Below are 23,636 nucleotides of genomic sequence, written 5' to 3'. Positions count from 1 at the left end.
AACCTTGAAGATTTCAGGAGTCAAGTGGCACCAGCCTGACTCGATTCAACCTACTTTCTGGCTTTAGTGATTACTTTTATTAGTTCCAGGAATTTTATATTGATGTATTAAGCCCATTTACCCACAAACACACACAAAAATCCAAAGTCGGTTCAAAAGCTTACAGATGCTCTGCTCTCTCAGTATTCTCAAAGATTTCGGAGGTAGAGTGGCACCAACATGACTCAGTTCAACCAACTTTCTGGCTTTGGTGATTACTTTTATTAGTGTCAGGGATCTTATATTGATGTATTAAGACCATTTAGCCAGAGAAAAAGTCTAAAATCGGCCGGCGTAGAGGGGTATATATATATATATATATATATTTTTTTTTTGACCAGCGCAATATGGGTTAATTAGCCAGTGTGGAGGATGGCGCCAGCCCAACAACAAGAAATGGAGAAGGTAACAGAGAATCTCCAAAGACAAGGAGTGACAGAAAAGTCCAGCAGTCCTTGGATATCAGCAGTGGTTCTGGAAGGGAAAAAGGATGGCTCAGTAAAGTGCTGTGTGGATTTTTGAGCCCTGAATGAAGTGACAGTGAATGATGTATACCCCTTGTCAAGGATTGCTGTCATGCTGGATGTTCTGTCAGGTGTCGAGTGGTTCTCCACCCTTGACATGAAGGCAGGGTATCATCATCAAGGTTGCAGAGAAGGATGAGAAGAAAACAGCTTTTTCGTATGGGCGGGGTACATAGCAGTTTGGCCTATGCAATGCCCCATCTACTTTAGTGTCTCATGAATCATGTATTGGAAAGCCTGCACTAGCAGAGAGCTCTCATCTATCATGGCGATGTAATTGTGTTTGGATGGACATTTTACCACGCATTGAAGAGGCTGTTGGAGGTGTTCAACGGGCTCCAAGCTTCGAAACTCAAGCTGAATCCCAAGAAGTGCTACTTGTTTTAGAAGGGTGGCATCTGTACTGATCCGGAGGTAGCAGCTGTGGAAAACTGGCCGGTTCCAACCTGTGTGAAGGAGCTACAGAGTTTCCTGGGCTTGTGTACTGACTATCGGCGTTTCGTCAAGGACTTTGCAACGATAGCTGCACTTCTGCACAAGTTGTTGGAGAAGGGGCAGAAGTTTACGTGGACTGCAGTGACTTAAAAGGCCTTCAAAGAACTCTAGCATGTGTTGGCAAGCTCACCAGTTGTGCCATACCCAGATCAAAGTCATCCATTCATCCTGCACAGTGATGCAAGTGACCATTGTATTGGTGGAGTCCTGTCACAGAGGAAGGACGAAAAAGAGTATGCGGTAGTGTATTACAGCAAGAAGCTCAGCCTTTCAGAGCCGAACTGCCGTGTGACCCGTGAGGAGCTCTCTGCAGTGATGAAGAGATTTAATTTCTTTCATCCCTACTTGTATGGATCCTACTCATCATCAGAACTGACCATGCAGCACTCAAGTGGCTGACGACATTAAAGAATCCGGAAGGACAACTGGCAAGCTGGATCAGGAAGCTAGACCAGCAAAACTATGAAGTACAGCACTTTCCCGGGCAGGTTCGTGGCAATACTGACAGCCTGAGTCATCGGCCTTGTGACCTAAAGTGCCGGCAGTGTAGTAGAAAAGAAGATCATAGCAAGAAATGCAGCCGTATTGTGGTGATAGGGCCAGTGTCAGCTTAAGAAGACCTGAAGAAGATGCAGATAGAGGATGCAGATTTACAACCAGTGCTAGAGTGGCTGCAGTGGAGTACAATGCAACCATCTTGAGAAGAGGTTTAATATTCAGCCCTGCGACTAAGAGCTACTGGAGTCAGTGGAAGCTTCTTCGTTTGAACAACAGACTACTGGAGCATCAGTGGGAGACAGCTGATGGCCTCAGCGAGTATTGGAAACAAGTGGTTCTGAAGAAAATGAAGTCTGGGGTCTTGGATGAGTCTCATAACCAGATCACCAGTGAGCATCTGGAAGTGAACAAAACTCCAGGCTGGCTGTGACAGAGGTTCTACTGGACTGGCATGCACTTGGATGTTGAAGAGTGGTGTCGGGCCTCTGCTGTATGTTGTGCCAAGATGGGACCCAAGAAACGTGGTTATGCCCCTCTCCAGCTGTATCAAGTGGGTGCATCAATGGAAAGAGTCTCGTTGGACATTGCTAGACCTCTCCCACTCAGTGAAAGAGGAAACCGGTATATAAGTATTACCATGGACTACTTCACAAAGTGGCCAGAAGCCTATGCCATCCCCAATCAAGAGGCTGTGACTGTTGCTCAGGTATTGGTTGACCAGTTTTTCTGTCGTTCTGGGATGCCACAAAAGTTATATTCAGAACAGGGTAGAAACTTCGAGTCTGCTGTATTCAGTGAGTGCTGCAAGTTACTGGGGATCAAGAAGACAAGGAACGAAACCACTGACGCCACAGTCAGATGGATTGGTGGGGAAATTCAGGTGGACCCTGGGACAAGAACTGTCCAAGTACTGTGTTGAGGGACAAACGGAATGGGACCAGAAATTACCTTCATTGCTGATGGTATTTCGGTCTGCATCCCATGATTCTACCAGCTACTCCCCTGCAAAACTGATGCTGGACCACGAGTTAAGCTTACCCATTACAGTCAGATGGACTGGTGGAGAAATTCAGCTGGACCCTGGGACAAGAACTGTCCAAGTACTGTGTATAGGGACAGGCAGAATTGGACCAGAAGTTACCTGCATTGATGATCGTGTTTTGGTCTGCATCCCATGATTCTACCAGCTACTCCCCTGCAAAACTGATGCTGGGCCACGAGTTAAGTTTACCCATTGATTTGTCAATGGGAGGATTACCTGGTGAAGAGCTGCCTACAGACACCTCCATCTACGCAAAACATCTTTAGGAAAGGCTGGCTGAGGTACTTCATCAAGTGCAAGAAGCTCCGAAATTTTCAGGCGAAGGGATGAAGTGCAAGTATGATGCCAAGGCAAGTGAGGTGAGCTTCAAGGTTGACGACAAAGTCTGGTTATACAATCTTCAGCGGAAGAAGGGACAGTTACAAAAGCTGCAGAGCCCATAGGACGGGCCTTACACTGTGTTAGACCGCCTATCAGACGAAACATACCAGATTCAAGGAGGCAGGAAGTCTCACCCAAAGGTGGTACAGGTGAAACATCTAGGGTAGTTCCATGGGCCAGGACAGTACAGCTGGGACATCTCCAAGGAATCGTGATCTCCCGCAGTCGAGGATGTTGATGAGGACCAAGGATCTGAAGTAAAAGAGGATGGTGACAGTTTCCCATGAGAAGTGCATCGGGAAGAGGACCACGACATTCCAGGAGGAGTGAACTGTGTGGAGGAGCAGGGACATCGTTGAAAGCAGCATAGGGGAAGATCTGATAAGTTGAGGGATTATTATGTGTATAATTTGACGTTTCATTTAGATTAAGGATTATGTTTGTTTGTATACTTTGTGCAGTTTTGTCAGGACGACAAAGGACTAGAGAAGGGGTAGTGTTGAAATGTGGGATTTGCTATTTAGGTAGTACTGGTGTGTTCTCAGTAAGTCTTGTAGGCCGGTTATGTGTCAGAGTTGCCAGTTAGCCTGCTATTTGTGAATAGAAGAATTTTGTAAAGTTATGCAGTAAATTTTCTCTTTTTCTCTATAGTATTTTATTTATGTGATTATGTGATTGATTAATTTTAAAATTTTATCCCAATTTGTATACTTAATAATTTAGAGTGTCATGTAGTGTAAGAAAACTCTGGATATTTTGGATATCTTCGAGTTGGTAACTTGTTTCTCCAAGAATGTAGTAGATCATTCTAGTATTTAGGAAGCTTATATAATGATGGTGAAGGGACCAGAGAACTTCTCAGTTCAATTTGAGTTTAGTTCAGTGTCAACTCAGTGTCAGTGCTGATTGTATAGTTCCGGTACTTGCGAAAACAGTGAAGTGACTTTGGTAAGCATTAAGTGTAATTATTTGGAAAATATAGACAGCGCACGTAAGAAGGCACTGTTTACTTACGATGCCTGAGCTAATCTCGTTATTGCACACCGAAAGGCTGACCATAAGAAGAACAACTCACTGAGCAACATCCATGCTATACTGAACTACTACTGTTGGAGCCTGTGGCACTGTGGGATGGGGACGTAACAATATTAGCACACCTCCTCACTTGAACAGGTATCATATGTTGAAGTGTGGACGCCTATAACTTATTAAGACCAAGCAAACGTGGCAAAACCAATAGATTGGGGTAGCGTGGCTTAGCGGTGGCAGTCATGTAAGTAACAGCTGCAGACGGTGCGTTCGCGACAGTTCATTCTAATTGATATGAAGCTCAAATACTGTACATTCTTCTAGAGAGTTCGTTGGGCTTTAAAGGTTATATTACTATGTTTCAGATGCCATTGCTCGGTATCAATTTATTTGTCGTTAGGGAGCAGATCAATATTTAGTTCGTAGTTTAACATATTATTATTTCAGTAATTGTTTGACCAATCTGAAATATGTCTCTTCACGGTACCAACTGCGTGCTACATGAGAAGAAACAGACACTGGAAGTATGTCTTGACGATAACAGCTGTGTGTTACATAAAAAAAAAAAACGAGTTGAAATTTATCTCGTAACGATACAAGTTGTGTGCTACATAAGGAGAAACAAACACTGTTGCACAACAAACATCTGGTGTTTTGACAATTTGATACTTTGCACTTCCTGCCTAGCGACGAAGAGGTCATGGTTATGTTAGATCTCTCATATGTATTAAATGGGTTTAATAAATTATTTTACACTAAATCAAGAGTTAGAGAAGAGTCATGTGCACTAAAGGATATGAATTAGATCCCTCGCTAGAGATGGGACAACTTTGATTCTTAAAATTTTGCTAAAACAGACTGCGTTTATCTTTCACAAGAACTGTCATCTTAAAAATTAACTCACAAAATTGTACAGTACTGTATTAATAATAAAGGTTACTTAAATGAGTTCATAATGGATAGTGGGCGGACTGCAAGGCATCAGAAAAGTGACTGCTAAGGCCCCGAGTAACGTCAGGTCGATTACAGGAGACAGAGAGAGTGCACCATGTGGTGAAGCTGACTGTGTGTGTGTGTGTGTGTGTGTGTGTGTGTGTGTGTGTGTGTTAGAGAGAGAGAGATAGATAGAGAGAGAGAGAGAGAGAGAGAGAGAGAGGTATTGAACGGTGAGCCACACTTGCCAAAGGTGGATTTGAGGCAGTGGACGTGGTCATGGATTTGAATGTGATTGTTAATTTCGTTGTAATGTGAAGATAAGAATGTGGATATAGATATGGATGTACATGTCGATGTATGATGGTAGTGGATGTGGATGTGGGCGTAGATGTCGATGCCGATGTCCATGCAGATATACAGTACAGGTGGAGTTGGAATTAGATGTGTATGTGAAGGTGGTCGTGAATGTACCCGTTGATATGAAAGGTGGATATGGATGTGAAGGTGGTAGTGCATGTACACGTGGATGTGTATGCAGATGAATATATGGAGGAGCATGAAGATACATACGACGATGTGGGATTGACATATAGTAAGTAGCACCTTATCCATATATTTTGTACTTTCTACAAACACAGTTCTCAATTACGAGAGGAAGTTTGTCATAGCTGCTTTTTTTTTTTTTTTTTTAAGAAACAAGGGAAGTACAGAGTAAAAGAAAATCTATATCGCTTTTTCGTCATGCAGTTCAATATCTGAGTTCTGAAACAGACTTGATAATTGGTATGTGAAATTCAGCCAAAGTGCTTCTTAGTGAGAACAGAGTGGGGTGAGAGCGATGCCGGTATGAGCTTACTTGGAGCAAACAAGAAAAAATGTTATTGGAAATGCTAAGAGAAAGCAGAAGCGCGGTGGAAGAATGCATAAGACCAAAGGGTTGAGATCAATTGACTTTTCAATCCAAAACAGCTTTCACAATGGATTTCTATAGAAATTATGTAAGTTAACAGAACTCATGTAGGTCGCTGGTTGGTACTCAACCCACACATATACTTTAATATTAAGAAAGTGAGGCAGAGAATCCTGAAAATGTTAAATACCTTAATTAACCGGTTTTAGGTCGCTGCCAGCCTGTTAGGTAATCTAAGGACACACAGGCAACGACAAACTCTGAGTTAAATGAAGAAGCACTGTGGGAGGCCGTAATCCCAACTTTGGGAACGTGTCCTTCATCTTCCAAACTTCTTGGAAAATAGATCTTTTACCAGAGTCAAGCACAAGTTAAGGCGAACCTGGCAGCCATGACAGAGACAAGAGAGGTGTTGAAGAGGGAGAAGCGTGGATGGGCGGGATGGTAGCTGTTTAGGAGATTAAATCTAACAGGGAGTTAGAATTCCAGCTACTTGAACAAACATATTATGCAATGTTTTTTATTTTCCTACACTATGGTGATACTGTATGTTATTCTTTCTATTTACAAATTATTTTACTCAACTGCTGCGAGACTTTCCAAAGTGAAGGAGTTACATACAGCTTTCATTAACCCCTTCAGTATGAGTATCTTCCCTGATTTGAGTAGATTCGGTTAGACGTAGCAATAATGTTCTGAATATCGGACGTCTTCAAAGTGATGGGATTTACAGTACAATGAAATTGAAAACAGAAACACCGCTGGTTAAAATTAAACCAGCCTGCAACAGTTGCTTTACATAGCACAGAAATGCTGATACACTGTCGTTGTACCAAATCCTTTTCTCATCAGCAGTGTACACATGATTACACTTTAAGAATTCTCAGCACTAACAAACCATCATAAATCACATGTCAGACACTAATTAGAAGCCAACACAATAAAAAAGTCAGTATCCAAACCAAGAGATACAAAAACAACCATTCTGAAAGAGCCCTCAAAGAGAACAACACCCCGATACACCAGCTTGTCCAAGGGTTGTATGTTTGACCTTTCATAGTGGCCTTGTACCTATAAAAAAAAAAAAAAAAAAAAAAAAATGCTCGAAATATTATAACTTAATTCTTGTCTAACTAGTAACCCTGCCACCAAGTTTGGTTCAAATCCAATTTAAAACTCAGCGGACTTTGCCCAGTGACCTTGACGTTTGACCTTTCCCTATGACCTTGACCTTTGACTAGTTGTTCTCATAATTGCATCTTTGTACCCTTGTTTTAATGCGAATTCATCCTCAAAGTTTAGCCTACAATTTCGACTTTGCTCAGTGGCCTTGACCTACCACCGATTGTTCTCAAAACTGAATTACTTACTTCTTGTCTTACCCTCACCCCTTTCTCCATGTTTGATGTAAATTGCTTTTAAAGTCCAACATTGATCTAATCCTGTGACCTTAACTTTATCATCTATTGAAAAAATAAACACAAGGTAACAGAATATTTGTTCCTGGGTAGTATCCCTATTTGCTGATTGCTTATGACTCAGAACTAAAGAAAAGCGCTTTCATTCACCCCAAACATTGGACTAATGACCACGATATTTCAAAATATGCCTTTTGCAGTGAGATAACCAGCAATTTCCCTTATTCTTATTTGCAAAAAGTCAGAAAACGCTTCAAGTGAATCAAAATTCACATGTATTTACACAAAAATTACTACAGAAGATTTGAAAGTGACTAGTTGTTTTAGATTTACGAATATACAGTAAGTCACTTTCACAAACCATCCCCCAAATCTGCTGTAGTCTCCCATGTTCTCATTATACTTTCCTTGGTAGCGGCGTTAAGATTTCGGTATATCCTGGTGGAAGCGTTCACCTTGCTCCTCTGAATAAACTCCCATGTTTTCTTTGAAATTATCGAGATGAGAGTCGAGGACATGGATTATGAGAGACATCCTGCAGCCCATGGTGTCGCAAGTCCTCACCAGAGTCTCAACCAGCTCCACAGAGTTTTCTGCCTTGTGGTTGCCCAGAAAGCCCTGAACCACTGTGACAGAATTGTTCCCTCCTTCTCCACCCTGGTGAGCCTCTTATGGAATTCCTTTCACTCCAGGATCTTTTTTTATCTCTGGCCCGACGGAGACACAGGCGTTGACCTTTGCCTCAGATAGCTTAGGGAAGGAGTCTTGGAGGTCCTTAAAGACCGCCGACTCCTTGTCTAGAGCTGTGACGAAATGCTTCATAAAGCCCAAACTATTATGCAGTAGGGGCATCAACACCCTCTGAAGGTTTCACCAGCGGCTCCCATTTCATGTTGCTCCTCCCCACAGAGAACTCTGTCTGCTGTGGCCAGTCCCACCTGTGGTAGTGCGCCATTGTGTCCCTGCTATCCCAAAGACAAAGATAACAGGAGAACTTCGTAAAACTGCCCTGTACTGTAGACCCATCATTAGGGTCACCATTTTGAAGTATCCGATGACCTCCCAGTTGTACTCATCGTACTTCAAGGCATCCAGCAGAATCTTGACATTGCTGTGCTTGTTCCTAAGGTGCACTGAAAAAGCCAGGAAAAGAGATGGGAACTGGCCCTGTTGTGGTACAGCACGCGTTTGAGGCTCCTGGATGAGCTGTCAGTGAAGGGGCTCCACTCGTGCTGGTTGCAGGGAATCCAAATCGTCTTCAACAGACTAGTCACACTGTGACAATGGCAGAGTCCATCTAGAAGGGTAAAGAAGCTGGAGAACGCTTGGTGACGTTTCTTCTGACTTGAGACTAGAACTATTCTGTCCAACAAAGTCCACTGTTTGAGAGTAGACTTCGCATTGGACTTTGTAAGATCAAGATCTCTTATCAAGTCGTTGAGGTCTTCTTGGTTGGGGTAGTACCGGTTCCTCTCCTCAGGCCACCTCAGATTTTGTAATTCGGATCAAGAACGTCGTCCTCACCCTCTGACTTGGTGCTCTCTTCTGATACATGCCCGTCCTCCAGAGGGATGGTTAGGGGCAGCTTAAGGCAGTTTAGCAAGAGGATGTTGGTTGAAAGAAGGTCTGGACACTTGACAGCACGCGTGTTCTTGCCAGTTTGACATTTGGAAGGGTCTACAATGCAGAATTAGCAGTTGCTTGAGTGGTAAGTGGTTTCCCACCAAATTCTCGGGATATCAACTCTTCACGGCTCTCTCTTCTTCCCTTTGAATCAAGCCGCAAAAAAAAATATATATATATTGTAACAATTAATATATATTTTATTTTCAATATATTTTTCATTCTTACAGTATTATTATTTTCAATATCTTTTTCACAGTTATATTTTAACTAAACTTGTAATAACGAGTAGATCGATCATTTTTATCTTCAAGAGTTTTTTTGGTAATGCTCACAGGAGACAAGAGGTGCCCCGAGTTTGTCTTGATTCTTTACTGGCATGCCAAAATCGCTTGTGGGCCGCACACATCCTGGCAGATGCTTCCATGAAGTGTTTTTTTTTTTTTTTTTTTTTTTTTTTTAAGGAACTGGCCGCAGACATAGCAGACTGGGTGTGCCATATTCTTGCAACCTCTCGAGGCCATCTACAGTAAAATGCAGGTATGATAACACACAGATTTAGCTAAACACTACAAATTATAATTAAGAAGATTCCATGAAAAAGTTGCCTTTTTTCTAAATCCAAAATGCAAAAGTTCAAGATACACCTTCCTGCAAAGTTTCAGTCAAACCTGATGCTAAATGAAAAACTTGAAAAGAAACTAGGTTGACCTCTTTAATTATGCTAATTATTAGGGGTCACGCTACATAACCCTGCCTAACCCAAAGTTGAGAATGAATGAAACTAGTTAAAAGTTCTATGTGTTGTATGTAAGATAAAAATAAAGTGATGAATTCATAAAAACAAAAAACAAAAAAATTTGTTACATAGTGTAATTTGTTTGCTCCTTGGCCAACACCCAACTCTTCCATCAAGTCTGGTAAAATCGAATAAAAACCTGTTTCAAATACATTGCTCACACACACACACACACACACACACACACACACACACACACACACACACACACACACACACACACACACACCAGTTGAGTAGACTGTAGCATTGGTCGAACAGGGTGGTACTCCCACGACAAGGAGGGCAGGAGCCCCAGTTTTAACAACCCCCGGGACTAGCTGCTGAACATCCACCTTTACTAAATTTTTTCATTGTTTCAGTAACACAGAGAGGTCAGCATGCTGTCCAATACTAGCTCCTCTAACTGTCAACACCGAACTATATGCACAGTACACACTACACTTCCCATTCAAACTTAGAAAAAAAATAACAACCCAACATCGAGCCTTCCAGTGACCGAAAGGATGGGGGGGGGGACCAACAAAGCCCCTACCATCCACCCCTCTCTCGGTGACGACCAAGTGAGATACCTGGAACACTGTCTGAATCATTTCTTCATTTCTGCAACATTTGCGGCCTTTCCTTTAAGTTTCTCCATGTTGAACACCACCTCTCCTCTTTTAACCCCTGCCGTGCTCATCACCTCATATGAGGTGATATGCAGGCCATTCCTGGCAGCGCTGATCACCTCATATGAGGCAATGGGTCTCCGTGCCATAATTTCAAGCACGAGGAAGCATCAGTGGTTTCCATGGGAACGTTGAGTCTCCCTCTACACCATCAGAGCTGTTGCCAATCCCTGCCACACTGCAGTTGTCAAATCCCCCACATATTTAGTAATTCAGTTCTTGTTTGTAGCCCAGGAAAGGCCCGACTACCTCCCACGGTGCTGGTGACTTATCGCCACCCTCAGACCCATCCAAGAGGTGTAAATTACAAAAAGACAAGGGTGATGAAGAGCTAGAGCTCAGAAACAGTTGATCTGATGACATAATATCAACTTAATATTAAAATAAAAAGTCCAAAAAAATAAGTGTGGGAAGGTAATTGGGTTGATAAGAATTAGTGCAGCGGGGGTTAAACCTCATCTTCTCTTGTTCACTGAGATTCAACTGTCAGAGGCGACTGGTAGCAAACCCTTCCTCCAACTTTCTCTGAAATCATTTCAAAGTCAGAGGTGGCTGTTGTGTATATGTACGTAACATCATGTTTTGCTTTCGTGTTCCTGAACATGAATCTTCTGAATTCTCTGCTCTCCGATTTCAGCTATCCTGGCATTCACTGACTAAATATATTGTGCTGTTTACTTATCCGCTAATTCTACTGATTATGAAAAAAATTTCGATTATCCTACATCTAAGATGAAAGACAATTTATCAATTTCTCCTTTCTCTGACATCTCCAGTCTAGGTGATTTCAATATTCACAACCACCATTGGCTCTCCTCTCCTTTTTACTGATCCACCTGATGAACCAGCCTACATTTTTACCATCCTTAATGACCTAAAGCAGCTTATACAGCACCATACCTGTATCCCAGACTGCCTTGGAGGGAGTTCCAGCATACTTGACATTTTCTTTACAACTAATCCTTCTGCCCTCGCTGTTGATCTTTTCTCTTCATTGGGCTCCTCTGATCACAGGTCTCTAGCTCCAGTAAGGCCTGTAGACCCTCCCAAGATACAGTGACAGTGACACTTTGGAGCTGCTGATTGGGAGTCCCTCAGGCAGTACTTCTTTGAATTTCTCTAGACTGATTACTGCTTCCATGGCCGAGAGCCAGCTGAGTGTGCCTTATGCATTACGGAGTTTGTTCTCACAGGCATAGAAGCATACATCCCTTTCTCATATCCTATGACTACTGTAATGTAAAAAATTCCTTTGTATAATCACGCTTACTCTAGTGCTGTTCACGTTACTCACACACACTTTAATGCTGTCCACAACAAGAAGGCCTTTAAAAGATACTAGAGCCAGCCTACCCTTGAATCTCATCTCTTTTTTTTTTTTTCTGCTTGGAATTATGCTAATCCTGCTCTTTGCTCTGATAAAAATAATTTCATTCGTACTACATGATCTGAAATCTGTGATTCAAATTCTTCCCACTTCTTCTGGTACCTTCCTAAAAACCGTCCTAACATTCTTCCCTCCTCTTTTCCTTCTCTTTTCCACCCTGATGGCTCTGTAATTCAGACTTTCTCCTCCAGTTATGCTTTAGACGATATCGATGCTGCTTCTCCATGGCTGACATTAAAATTTCTTCAATTGATGTATTTTCTGCCATCATAGGCCTCAATACTAAAAAGGCATATGGGTCTGATGGGGTCCCTGCTGTCCTCAAGAATTTTGTTTCTGTGTTTACACTCTGCCTAGGTAAACTCTTTCTCTATGGTTTGTGAACTTATCTCTTCCCTTCTTGCTGGTTCCAAAGAAGGGTGACCATTCCCGGCCATCTAACTATCACCCAATTGCTTTTACATCCTGTATTTCAAGTTTATGAGCCTATTCTTTACAAAACAATTTAAAAGCACCTTTCTTAATACATCCTTCTATCCGACTGTCAGTATGGGTTCCCTTGGGGACGCTCCACTGGCGATCTTCTCGCCTACCTTTCAGACTCCTAGTCATCCTCCTTTCGGGACATTGGTGAAAGCTTTTCTAATGTTCTTGACATTTGAAAGGCTTTCGATGGGGTCTAACATAAATCTTTAATTTCCAAACTTTTACGGTTGCTTACCTTCCATCTGTGCTTCATCACTAGCTTTCTTCTGGTCATTTTATAGCTGCCGTTTAAGATGGCCACCATTCTTCTCAGTGAACTATCAGTAGTGGTGTTCCTCACGGCTCTGTCCTATAACCAACTTTCTTCCTTCTATTCGTCAGTGACGGTCTAAGCTGTACATCTACTGTAACTCAGCCCACTCATTCGCTGATGACTCCACGCTTCACCGTTCCATCCGCTTCCCACAGTGTCTATTTCAGCAATTACTTCAACAAACAAGGGATGAGGCTATGACATACATAATACCTGACTTGGCTGATATCTCTGAATGGGGTAAAAGTCATCCTGCTTTTAATTCATCATAAACTCACTTCTTACATCTTTCAACCCAACAAAATCATCCACAGGAATGTCCATCAATTTATAACAATATCTAGTTCAATCCTGCATCACCGTTAATGAACTTGGGGTTTCATTCTCTTGGATATTGTCTTGGAAAGATCGTAATACCAATAGTATAAATTTTGCTTCCAAGACTTTTGCTGTGCTTAGCCATCTCCTTGCCTTCTGAACCTCTGCACACTTATTGACTTTATAATACACGGGTTTTATTAACCCCTGTGTAGGGTACAACTCTCATGTGTAGGGAGCCTCCGACCATTCAGCTCTTCCCAACAAGGTGGAGTCAAAGGCTTTTCGTCTCATTACCTCTCCTCCTCTTACTCGTTCCTTACAACCTCTGTCTCTGTGCCACATTATTGTATCTTTTATCTTTTTCCTACTACTTCAATGGTCACTACTCCTCTGGACTGTCTGTCAGCAACCCTTCACCACTACGGTGGGCACATAGCACCCGTCTAGCAACGAATTCTCATCCCTTTTCAGACCAACCCATTATTAAAAGAGTTAACCGTTACTCCCAGTGCTTCATGCATGCATCAGGTAAGCTGTTGAACTGTCATCCCTTGTCCGCATTTCATACTGCCTATGATCTCCTGTCTTTCAAATGCAGTGTGCCCCGGCATCTCGAAAAGAATGGATCTTGAATTTGGCTCTCTGTTCTCTTGTTTTTGTTCTTTCTTGGAGGGAACAATATTGTGTGCTCCTGGCCTTTGGTGCCTTCTTCCTTACACACACACACACACACACACACACACACACACACACACACACACACACACACACACAAACCGATGAAAACATAACACCCACATTTGCTCCGCGAGGATGGGTTTAAGCAGCTTTCAGCTACATCCTACTCCAAAGCCAACATAAAGAAAATGCTACACCATGATCCAAACAAAATGAACTTTTAAAGGGATAAGAACTAAAGAACACACCTTATTTTAAACACAACACAATAATTATATACGCAGAAGACAAATGCTGTCATATTTTATTTAATACAAATACATACATGGGTGTCTGGCAGGTTCACAAAAAATAATCTTTTTCATAGACCACATAAACACAAAAAAATCTATGCAAAAAATGGAAATCATCAAAAAGTGCACGTTAAAATGGTACATTACTTAACTTCTTTTAGATCGGGGAGAGAATACATTTTTATTTCCTCTGCCGACCTTTGGTGATGAAGATATTAAGTGGTTGGTCTGTCTGTCCGTGCATGCATTGGAGCGTGCATCCTTCAGTAACACTTTCCAGGATGCGATATCTGCTGAACCCATTGATGGATTTCCACCAGACATTTGTCGGTGTTGCAGTATAAGGAGGTGATGAACTGATTAGGGCAGCCAGGTCAAGGGGTCAAAGGTCAAGATCACATGGGGTCGAAATAGTTTATCGTTGTGGGCATGGTATCTCCTGAATCCCTCAACGGATTTCGACCAAACTTTTGTTAATGATTTAAGCCGCATTTTCGCGATCTTAAAAGTCAAGATATTTTGACTAATCTTGATATCGTATATTGACTATCGTGCTGATACCCGTTTTCGCGAGCACCAAAAGTCAAGACAGTTTTGAATTTTGAGCATGACTAGTCAAGATTAGTCAATGTTCCTCCCGAGGTATTTTGACTGATATTAACTTTCCATTTTGTAAACAAACCCAGTGCTACTGAAGTCGAGCCAAACTCGTGAGAGAAGACGAAAGAGCTTGTGGCCTATTGAGACATAAATGTGGTCCCATATAAGTTTATTTGAAATGAAGAATCCAAATTTGCTGTCAGCTGATACCTGTGGTGGCGCCATCTAGCAGCAACTTTAGTAAAAAGTTTTTCATTTAAGCCCATTGAGGCATAAACGTGGTCCCATATAAGGTTACTTGACATTGCTAGTTACAGTTACAGGAAACTCTCTGAAACAAGAGCATCGCCGCAGGTCCAAAAGCAACTTTGCTCTTTTTTTTCCTGATGCTACCACAACGTGAGGGTCTTGAGGATTTTGACAATTTTACCTTGTGTCCAGCAACAGTGGAACAGCTGCCCTTTCATCTGACTCCAGAATTTCAAGCAAAAGCCCCGTCTGGTCGATCACATGACGAATAGCATCATTTAATTCCTCTACTTGCAGAAAATCTCCCAAGGCAGCCATATAACGCACGAACGAATGTTTATAGATGGCTCTGCTGTAAAGGCAATACATTCTTGCCGACCCGTTTTTGCAACCCGCACTTGAAACTCAATATCAGTCAAAATGGATATCAAGATGATCTTGACTTGAAAATGTCGCGAAAACGCAACTGCGGTATGAAGAGATGATGAACCGATTAGGTCACCAAGGTCAAGGGGTCAAAGGTCAAAGTCAAGGTCACTCGAATTAGTTTATCATTGTGGAAGCAATATTTCCTGTACCTCTCAACGGATTTCGACCAAACTTTTGTCAGTGATACAGAATGAAGAGATGAACTGATTAGGTCAGCCTGGTCAATGAATCAAAGGTCAAGGTCACATGGGTGTTGGCGCAATATCTCTGGAACCCCTAGACGGATTTCGGCCAAACTTTTGTCAGTGATACAATGAAGAGACGATGAACTAAATGGATCAGCAAGGGGTAAAAAGTCAAAGTCATGTGGGTGTGGGTGTGATATCTCTTGAACCCCTCGACGGAAATCGACCAAACATTTGTCAGTGATAATGAATGAAAGGACAATGAACTACAGTAATTATGTCAACAAGGTAAAGGCTTAAAGATCAAGGTCAAATGAGCGTGGGCGTGATATAGCCTGAACGCCACAATGGATTTCAACCAAACTTTTGTCAGTGATATGGTATGAAGGGGCAATGAACTGATTATGTTGCCAAGGTCAAGGGGCCAAAGGTCAAGGTCTTACAGGTGTGGGCACGATATCTCTACATCCCCTTGGCGGATTTCGACCAAACTTTTATTAGATACAGTATGAAGGGACGTTTAACCGATTAGGTCAGCATGGTTAATGGGTCAAAGGTCAAGGCCATATGAGGCCAACTTAGTTTATGTTTAGTCAAACTTGGTGGAGGCACACCGGGCAACGTTTTGCCTCGAAAACTTGTGGCCCAAGTTCTCGGCGTTTCATTTTTGCTGATTCTACTAGATGATTTAATCTGTTTAGGACAGCCAATAGTAGATGACCAATGAAAGAAGACCGTCTGTAACTCTTCCATTTGGAAGAGAAATCGACTGGGGATAGAGAGAACTAAATGAAAACAATTTCCTCGATTTCCTATAGTCAGTGAAACAATCTTCATTTTCCTTGAATTTCTTCACTTCAATACTCCTCCTTCATATTCACTTCCTTTCATTTTAGACTTATCAAGTCCATCCTTTCGCCCAATCATTTGAAAGTTAATCCCACCAGGCAAAGGACTTTTTCTTTTTATTCATGACACTACTAGTATATGTCTTTATTCAGCTTACTAAAGGTTTCCGAACTGCAGGGTACATATAGCCTTTAACACGTCATGTCCCAAGGTTTTCCGCACCTCCGACATCCCCCAATCCCGAGCTATTTTGGAAAAAAAATTTTTTGGCTAAAACTTCCGCTTTGGTAGAGAAACAAAGGAAAATCACCAAGAAAGGGCTTACCGTGGTCCATAAGTGGTCAGAACAGGTGAGGTCCCCCACGCCAGGTATCGTATTCTATCACTGACGTGTGAGGCGCTCACGTTTTCTATGGTAGGAAATATTGTGAGAAACAACAAACAACACCTCTACATTTATTGAATTTGAACTAATAAACAATAAGAGTAGCAATATAATGGATTTCAAACACATATATATGAAAAATAAGCGTTGTACCTTCGCGCGAGCATAGCGAGGTAGGTCCGAGTGGTAACATGCTATGTGCTAAGTTTCTTGTATCAGTCAACATATCATTTTTTCTACTTGTATACTTCTGTTTCATCGACATTTTACCTATTTTTACTGTTTGTAAATGTTTTCAGATGTTTTCATTCATTACATGACGTGCAGCATAAGTATAGTGCACATCCGCTTACTAAGCGCATTCGCTATGACTCGTATTTCAACATACCCAATTGTTTTATCCTTTCCTATTATTTTTTCCTTTACATAGAACCTTTCCTCCACCACTGTAAATATTTTCAATTATTTACATTCATTATGAGGGGATTTAGCGATATGCTAGCGCATATTCACGGAGCAAGCACAATCTCAGACACTCGTGTTTCATCTTCTACTTTATTTTTTCACTCCAGTTATACTTTCCCACTTATATTACACACGTTTACACCCCTATACTGCACTATACATAGTTACTGGCATTATTTATTCAAGTGAGCGTCAGAATATTGCATGAAAATACCCTCGCAATGAATATTTCGACCAACATAATACTCAAACACTTACATACAAATTCTTCACATATATTACACACTTTCCCACTTGTTGACTTCTTTTTCATAATTACGGGCCTTATTCATTCCACTGAGCGTCAGGATATCGCATCTCTATACACATGCTAGGAATATTTTGACTTAGAATATATTTCAGCACTTACAATAATTTGAGCTTATATTATACCCGTTTGCATTTCCAATAATAATATTTACATATTTACGGGCCTTATTTATTGCACTGAGCGACAGAATATCACATCAAAAAACCCTTGCTAGGTATGTTTCCACTTACAGCATATTTATACACTTACATACAATTTTTGCACTTATGTTATACCCGTATGCACTTTATACTAATATTTTCAGATCAACATGACTGATAATTTCACTGAGCGTCTGTTTGTCGCATTTACTTCATAGTTTCAGCGTCCTATCGCATTCACACCATATTAGAATTGCATCAAGGTGTGATATTCGCTGAAACATGGGTGAATACAGAGACCCACGTCACACTCGACGCACTCATAGCGGGTGTACTTCCTATGTGTGGCGAGCCTCACCCGGGAATTGCTACACACATGACACCTGCGTTGGGGCCTAGGTCTGTTTGGCTGGGGAGGATAGGAGCGGGGAAACGGCAGCCGGATATTCTCAGGGGAGTTTGGGCAATAGGGGCAGTGCGAGTGCGATGTTGGGGCCTTTCAACAGCATACCATGCAAACATCTCTCTTGTGAGCTCCCTCACAAACCCTGCAAAGGTTTCCTGAACTCCTGTTGTCATGGCGTGAAGGTGGTGGCAGTTCAGAGCAGTGATGTCTAGCAAGTGAAAGAACAGTTTCTTATACCACTTCATCGTGGTCCTGGCACACTCTACCGTCGTTATCATGGAGCCTGACTGGTCCACCAGGCGCATGTTTATGTTATAGTCCATGACACACTCAGGTTTCCAAATGTGATGCCTGTTCTCGCTCCAGTAATCAACAGAATCAGTACGGTGCATCAAGGGGCGGTGAACCGTTGACAAGAGGCTTACTTCTCTATTATGGTTCCACACAGTTGCAAGGATGTTGTTGGTTTTGAAGAAGACAACCTCATTCCTGTCAAGTTTCCGCCCTGCCTTGACCATGTGACGCCGGTACACCTTCATGGTTCCACAGATTCCCGTTTCATGCATGTGTAAATAACGAGTGAGAAGAGGGCTAGTGTACCAGCTGCCAGGTAGAGGACATGACCACGATGAAGGTAGTCTTCTATCATTGTCTTTACCACTGCTCCCGACAGTCCAATACTCCGATCTTCTATTATGTCTGTCTGTGCACCAGTGTACAAGACTATGTCTTGCACGTATCCAGTCCTACAGTCGCACATAACAAAGATCTTGAACCCAAAACGGTGCCTTTTGCTGGTATATACTGCCTAAATGAATTATTACCTCTATACAACACGAGACTCTCGTCTATGACGAGGTCTCTATAGGGATAAAATGACGAATGAAAGATTTGCCTCAGGTGATCAAAGACCAACCTATTTCGCCTCATCTTATCTGTGTTGTTCGCATTTGCAGGATCATCAGCATCATAGAAATGGAGGCGACTTAGAATTTGTTGAAAGCGATTACGGCTCATGACTTGCCCAAATATTGGTGTAAACATAACAGGGTCCCTTGTCCAGTAAGCTGGAATTCTGTTCTTTCGTATAATACCCATCAAAAGGACCAGGGCAAAAAATAGGAACATTTCTGAAAGGGAGACAGGGTAATCATACAAATTTGATAGCATGCTTGCTCCTTGTTCCCAATCTTTCAATCTCACGGCGCTGGGTGCTTGCAAAATAGTTGGTTTGGTCAACAATCTGCTCCACGAATGCCTCACTAAAAAATAGGTGGAAAAAATCCATCGTGGTGGAATTACGGTGAATTCCGGGAGCAATGCAGCCAGCGCGCCCCTGCTCAGTGAAGGGTTGAATGAGGGGATAAAAATCACTCCCATCCTCCCAATTCCATCCCACAAATCCCTCATCCCCATCATCCCCATCACCGCCTTCGTCTGGGTGGGGAGGAAATGCTGGTGGGTGAGGTTGGGGAGAAGGAGTGCGGAGGGCTTCCCCACTCTCACTCCTCTTCCCTCTGCCTTTACCCTTTCGCTTTCCCTTACCCTTACGGCCTTGAGGAACATTAGGGGGCTGTGGGGATGAAGTTCGGGAATATTGGGGAGCATAAGAAGTGCTGGGGAGTTGTTCCTCCCCACCTTCCCCCTCCATCACAACACCACATGATTTTTCATGCACCCTAACTCGCCCACGTGTTTGGGGATATTGGGGAGCATAAGACGTGCTTGGGAGTGGTTCCTCCCCACCTTCCCCCTCCATCACAACCCCACATGATACAGAACGCACCCGCACTCGCCCACTTGATACACCCCACCGCCTCACACTACCTAGGGAGAGTGATGACTCACTCACGCCACTCTCATTTTCCATACTCCTCCCTGCACCTTCCCTTTCACTCCCCACTCCCACCACGGCATTTCCTACCTCCCCAAAGAAAATACTAGGCCCATACCTACTCGTCCAACGTGGTATGTGCTCGGGGCCACGATGAGTAATCACCTCACGTCCATACCACGTGGCAGCACGTCCCATTGCTCCGCCCTCGTCCTTGTCCTCATCCTCGTCATCAAATTCAGGTTCCACATCACGTTGGCACTGGGCATAGGATGTTGCACGTGGTTTTTTGGCCGCCTGCCCCTCTCTAGCAGCACGGTAAGTCACGTACTGCCGCTTACTGGGGGACAGGACTTCTTCATCACTGCTGGTGGTTTCCTCCTCCTCTGGCTGCACATAATCTTTGTCAACAACCTCGTCGTCCAGTGGGGAATCACTGTCGCCTGTAAAGGCATCCAGGGCGGCTTGAATTTCGACCTCTGAGGGACCTCTCGTCGCCATGTCTGAGCAGGACCGTTGCTAACAATTGAGAGAACGAGCCGCGGGTTAGCGCGGGTCGTGTGGGGTCGCCGAGTGTCCCGGCCTGGTGGCAGGTAGGGGAAGGTCAAGCAACGATATGTACCGAAAATCAAGTGTGAAATTTGAAAATTGTGGAAATTACGCACTTTGCAATTGCACGACGTACTGGTACGTCACCGGGAATGGCATTTGCAAAACGTTGCAACGTACCCATACATCAACGGGACGGGGCAGGTTAATAACTGTTCACTAACACAGCGCCTTTCAAACTATAGGGGTTAGACATTAACTATATTAACTTCCCCATTAATAAGCGTTCTCTGAGTAGATTAGAGTCATCGAGAGATAGCAAAAATAGGCTAAACTAATATGTCAAATTAGTAATGTATTCATTATAACCCCTTCAGTTATACCCATGATTCACTTCACATTACTTACTTCCCGTCTTTCATTTCTCTCCTTTCACTCTGCGACATTCATTGTAATCACCAATTGTAACCGTCCAATGATTGGGATAATTCTTTACGATGTTCCAACTTCTACCATACGATGTTATTTAGCTGAGTGTCCTAACCCTGAGTGTCATTACTGGACCAATAAATCACTTATCATCAGGACACCTCTAGCTAGAAGTTTATTCCAGATAATACCAAACGATTTTATTCAGCTAAGAGAGTTATTAAAATCCAAAGGTAAACCTCTACAGTCAGATGATGTGGATTTTTTTCCTTACTTCTGAAATTCATTGTGTGATAGATTTCTGGAACTCAACAGGATAGATATAACCTTCACTGACTGCATGCCATCTACAAGACTCTCAAAAGTCGATTAAATCATCTGATAACACCAAAGAAAACAACATCAACATATTGAATAAGACAACCATTGAGTAAAAAATGACACTTTCATGACGATAGGGGGCATAAGTTGCTTTGGCACAAGATTTTTTTTTACATTTTCGGTTTTTATGGTTGAATTCAGGGGTGCCTTCAATGCTAAAGTGGGAAAAAATAACAAGAAAGACTACGGTTTGGAATCATGGTCTGAATTTTAAAAAAATAAAGAGGTCAATAAATTCTGTCACTGAAAATCATTAATACATTCTTTAAGAAGAGCACTTGTAGGAAATGGAAATCTCCAGATAGTGTTAAAAAACGATATTAAAATCTTATTTACAAACCGATGTGATATCGCAAAATATGTAACAGTCGTCAATAAGGTAGTGTGCGTGTAGGTAACGATCACAGACTGATCAACTGTGAAAAGAGAAACAACTTCGTATGAACAGTGCTTCCATACTTGACTAATTTGGGTATTAGGAAAACAATTTGGTAACAGCATCCAAACAAGTATTCAGTCCTTAACAATGAAGAAAGCTTTGACGTTGAAGAAATAAATGAAAACTTCACCAAGATACTGAAGGTAGTAGCACTTGAAATAGGATGGAAGGCAGTAAAGAAAAGAAGTAAGATATCAAGTGAGGCGAAACCATTAATGCTTTTTTTTTTGGCCTATCGACCATTGGAGCCAAAGCCCCTGGTCATTAAGGCCATATATATATATATATATGTATATATATATATATATATATATATATATATATATATATTTATATATGTATATATATATATATATATATATATATATATATATATATGTATATATATATATATATATATATATATATATATATATATATATATATATTGTTACATAGCCTATGATTTCATCATCCTTTGTGTAATTCTAACGTACAGTATGCTGCATGTTTGATCACGAGCGTGTTCTGCCTCACTCCCCCCCTCCTCCCTTATAGTAGAGTAAGTCATTCTTTCTGTTGTTCAGAGCAGGAGTGTCAACTCTTTGTCCCCTCTGGCTTCATTTGCGCATCCTTCTTACAAGTTGTATCAAGCTCTGCTGGCCCCTATATAATGAGCTCAGTCTCTGCATTAATTGCCACTTAGATCTACTCCTCATTTTGCTCACATCTCTGTCCTCCCCTGTACAGTTGTATTTATTGTGAGTGCTCAGGAAGTCTCCAACCATCTAGCAGCTGTGTAATTTGAGTATAAGTGTTATCGCATTTTTTCTTGTACTGTATGGCATAAGATGTTGATTCGTAGGCCTAGTGAGGTTTTTGTGATTTATGTGTTTTTGGTGTCAGCCATTAATAATAATAGTTTGTATCTGTAACAATATATCTTGCATTCACTGAGTATTATCTGGTTTTCTCATTTTATCAGGGCTGACTTAGATAAATTTACTCTTGCTAATTTCGTGTTAATAGAGGCTATTGCAGTTAACCATGTATTTAACCTGTTTTTTGCCATTACATTATCCTTATGAATCCTGAATGTTTTGTTGTTAGTTTGAGCATTAAACTTTAACTTGTAATTATACCTAACTCTTTTGTTTTGAACCTGGAACTTTACGGGACAGTAGTGATTTTTAGTATTCTCACTTAAAGTGTACATTATCTTTCTCTGTTCCGTAACATAAATTTGGCGACCTCGCCAGGATATTCAGGATATTATCATAAGGATATTGCTTGATATTTTGTGACTGTGATTTATTCATGATGTCTACTATTACTACGCTTGATGAAGCCAAAGATTTTTTGTCAAATGTGCAAACAGTGTGTGATGTAGAAAACAGAACAAAGAATGAACTTAAGCTTGTTGCTCAACAATTGGGAATTGCTGTTTGCTCTCATCATTCTAAAGATCAAATTGTTGACATGATTAATGAAAGCTTGTTTAATGTAACTCCTCCAAATGAGCAAACGCAGATTGAATTAGCTAAGTTACAGCCAGCCCTGCAGGAGGCTCGTACTAAGGAGGCTGAATTTCAGGCAAATGCTAAGGAGGCTGATGTTAAGGAGGCACAGGCTCAGGCACAAATTGAACTTGCTAGGATTCAGGCAGACCATGAGTATCGCATGAAACAAGGTGGAACTGGATCATCTAGCTCTGATGATTTTGATGTGGCTAAAAATGTTAAACTTGTCCCTCCTTTTAATGAATCTGATTTAACAAAGTATTTTCAGTTGTTTGAGAGAGTAGCTACAGGTTTTAATTGGCCCAAAGAGTATTGGCCAGTACTCCTTCAAACTGTTCTCACCGGTAAAGCTCAAGTAACTTATGCATCTTTGCCTCAGGATCAATCTGATAATTATGATGTAGTTAAGAGCTTGATTCTTAAGGCCTATGAGCTTGTTCCTGAAGCCTATAGAGTAAAATTTAGGACAACTTATCAGCAAGTTAAGCAATCCCATGTTGAGTATGCAAAAATCAAAAAAGATCTGTTAGAGCAGTGGTTAAATTCTAAGAATGTGGATTCTGATTTTGACAAATTTAAGCAGATGATTTTGCTGGAGGACTTCAAAAGGTGTATTAATAAAGATGTAAGCCTATATCTTGATG

Source organism: Coenobita brevimanus, chromosome 95, assembly GCF_032717465.1.
Source record: "Coenobita brevimanus isolate Jiangsu-jjx chromosome 95, ASM3271746v2, whole genome shotgun sequence".
NCBI lineage: Eukaryota > Metazoa > Arthropoda > Malacostraca > Decapoda > Coenobitidae > Coenobita > Coenobita brevimanus.
The sequence above is the reverse complement of the archived record's forward strand: the minus strand, read 5'-3'. Positions refer to the sequence as shown.